Raw genomic sequence first — 3,380 nt, 5'->3', positions numbered from 1 at the left:
CTTACAGCAGGAGGCTTCTTGAGGCAGGAACCTAAACCCAAATGTGCACGAGGTCCTTTCACTTCATATAGAGGCAATGTGAGTGCTTTACACTGCTTTGTCCTTTTATAAGGACACGCTCACCTGTTCTGAGAATAACGGTTTGAAGCCACCAGGGAGGAGGAGGAAAAAAAGTCTTAGAAATAAGGATCCAGTGCAGCTGAGGGAGCAGATGGACCGAGACCGCCACCTGCCGGACGCTCCATGAGCTGCTGTTCAAGACTGTTGGGAGTTTTCATAAAAGCTCCACGAATTCATGAACGATTCCAAAACCGAAACCCTTAGCAAAAAATAGTCAGATCATTTTTTTCCCTTCTCAACAATTTCCACATCTCTGAACGGGTGACAGAAACGATCATTATAGTAAAAGACCAAATCAGGAATATCAAACTCTGCAGCTTTGAAACACAATAAAGATAATATTGCCATTACAATCACTAAAGAAATATTAATTTTGTTTTATTTTATGATCTCCTTTATTTGCACTCAACTAATTATATCATTTTWAAATATGCGTTTTAAACTAGATGGGTAGCGTTTCAGCTCCTTGCAGTTCTCCAATAATCCTTTAGGTGTCGCTGTACGACAGATATTTTCCACAGCGTCGCAATAAATCGGTTTTTGACTTTTATGCCCTTTGTTTGATTTTGAAAAATCTAATTTTATTAGCTGATATACAGCCTACTGGATATTGCAAATCAACTTTCATAAAAAATATCCCCAGATATTATTATTTGGTTAGCTTTTTCTTTGGCTATTATGTAGTGAAAACCTTTTATTTTTTATTGTGTAAGCAGTGTTGTACAAAGTACCTCAAAGTGATATTTGAGTAAAAATACAGGTATCTCACCATAAAATTATGTTGGTAAAAATTAAAGTCTTCTCTGAGAATATTACTTGAGCAAAATTTTAAAAGTATCTGACATTTACTTAAGTATCAAAAGTACATTGTATTATTGAGTAAAAGTAAATGTGTAAAATATTGAAAATAATATTTATTGGGAGATAACCTGCCAAAAAATTAAAAATAAATTAGTTAATATTTATCTAAAGGTCATGATGATAATATTTAAATATTAAAATGCTAATGTTGAAAATTTAAGCTGCATAAAGTATCTCTTCTTTAGCCATATGTCCACTTTGTCCTCTTGGAGTGTCAAGGGATTTGTCATGTCATGACTTTTTTGTCATGTGCAGGTGTGATGGATCCCATACAAACTAGAAGAATGTCAGAAAGGCATGTWGCCTATTTATACTTCTCATCCAGCCACAGTTAAATTCACTCTATCCAGGAGGAGGTGCATTTTATTTGGATATGGTTTCATCTTTTTAACAATAACAAGAATGAAAACAAAATAAAATGAGAAAAAAACTTTCGAATTTTAAGAAATGTAAGGCGTAGAGGTAAAAAGCCAACTGAAAATAATTATTCAAGTAAAATATAGGCTACAGATAATCAACATTTCTTTTTAAGCACAGTAACAAATTGTACTTTGTTACTTTACAACTATGTGTGTAAAGCATGTCAACACATTTCCACTGATTTTAAAAACAACCTRTCCTACATTTTCATTGTTCACCTAATGGACTGCCCGACCAGAACATCAATATTCAGCCTAGAAAGTTGGAGCAGAGCCTGGAGAGCTTTAATGGTGTACACTGCAGCATCTGGCTTTTTTCTGTTTCATTTTATCGAGTTTCCCTGAGAGGTTTATGGAAACTCATTTAAAAAAAMCTTTTAAATCAAACTACATATTACACATAACATCTCATCCTTAGCATACCATTTTTATGATTTTGCAAATAATGGTTATGACTTAGCATCCTATGATTATTTCATTTCTTTTTTTACATTTCATTCATTCATTTATTTCATTCATAAAAACAACACAAAAGTACACTGAAGAAACAAAGGAAGTTATGAAATAATATATCATAATTTTAGCTTAGCATCTCATATAAGATAAGCCACTATATCAACATTTCAACATTGTGTTCTATAATTATGACTTATGTAACAGAGGTTAAAAAAATAGTTAATGAATTTCACCATAACTGATGTGCAGTGATTATTTAGAGACACYTACTGGTAGTTTAGCGCAACTGCATGCAAGGGGCCCTTCATGCACGCTCAGGGCTTCCCCAGCAGAGCTATGATGGAAGCTGGTGGAGACTRGTTCTGAAACACACTGATGACATTTTGTGGTGTTTTTTATTTATTGTACCAGGTAGGCACAAATGCATTTGTTCTTAAAAAATTATTTGTTTTAGAAACGTTTTTCTCTTACAATTGTCAATGGCAGTTGGCTGTTATTACTGCTCTTGCAGTTTCTTTCAATCTATTGTTTTACATTTTTGATTGTGTTTTCACAATCAGAATCAGTTTTATTGCCATTGTCAATGAACAGGATTCACAGACTAGGAATTTGCTTTGGTGTAAAGGTGCAATAGGTATTACAAATGAAGAAAAAAACTAAAACAAAGGATAAAGGAAAAATATTTTAAAAAACATATGTACACCAGTTCAATACAGTAATTAAAACAGACAATATCTTTGGGGTAGTGCAGTTAGATCCAGTGATAAAAGTGACCAGAAAAACAATATAGTCAGAGTTGTGCATTTTAAGAAATCATAAAGGCTGTGGCCTTTCTGAAGTCCACAATCATCTCCACTGTTTTCTGGGCACTGAGCTCCAGGTTGTTGCTGCTGCACCAGTTCACCAGCTGGTCCACCTCCCACCTGTAGGCAGACTCATCACCGTCCGAGATGAGCCCAATGAGGGTGGTGTCGTCCGCACACTTATTAAGTTTTATGGAGTCATGGCTGGAGGTGCAACAGTTAGTGTACAGGGAGAAGAGCAGAGGGGAGAGAACACAGCCCTGTGGAGATCCTGTGCTTATAGTCTGTGTGTCTGAGACAACTTTCCCCAGCTGCACGCACTGACTCCTGTCTGTCAGGGAAGATCCACCTGCAGGTGGAGTCAGGCACATGGAGCAAAGAGAGCTTGTCCTGGAGCAGAGCAGGAAGGATGGTGTTGAATGCAGAGCTGATGTCCACAAACAGGATCCTAGCGTAGGTTCCTGGTGACTCCAGATGCTGCAGGATGAAGTGGAGAGCCAGGTTTATGGTGTCATCTACAGACCTGTTGGCTCTGTAGGCAAACTGCAGAGGGTCCAAAATGGGGTTGCAGGTGGACTTGAGGTGGGATAAAACCAAACGTTCAAAGGTTTTCATGATTACAGACGTGAGAGCCACAGGCCTGTAGTCACTGGGTCCTGTCCACCCCAAAGATCCGGTGCCCCGGCACAAACAGAGCAATGTTGTATATGCTGTTAAGTGC

This window comes from Austrofundulus limnaeus, unplaced genomic scaffold (assembly GCF_001266775.1).
Source record: "Austrofundulus limnaeus strain Quisiro unplaced genomic scaffold, Austrofundulus_limnaeus-1.0 Scaffold59, whole genome shotgun sequence".
Lineage (NCBI taxonomy): Eukaryota > Metazoa > Chordata > Actinopteri > Cyprinodontiformes > Rivulidae > Austrofundulus > Austrofundulus limnaeus.
The sequence above is the reverse complement of the archived record's forward strand: the minus strand, read 5'-3'. Positions refer to the sequence as shown.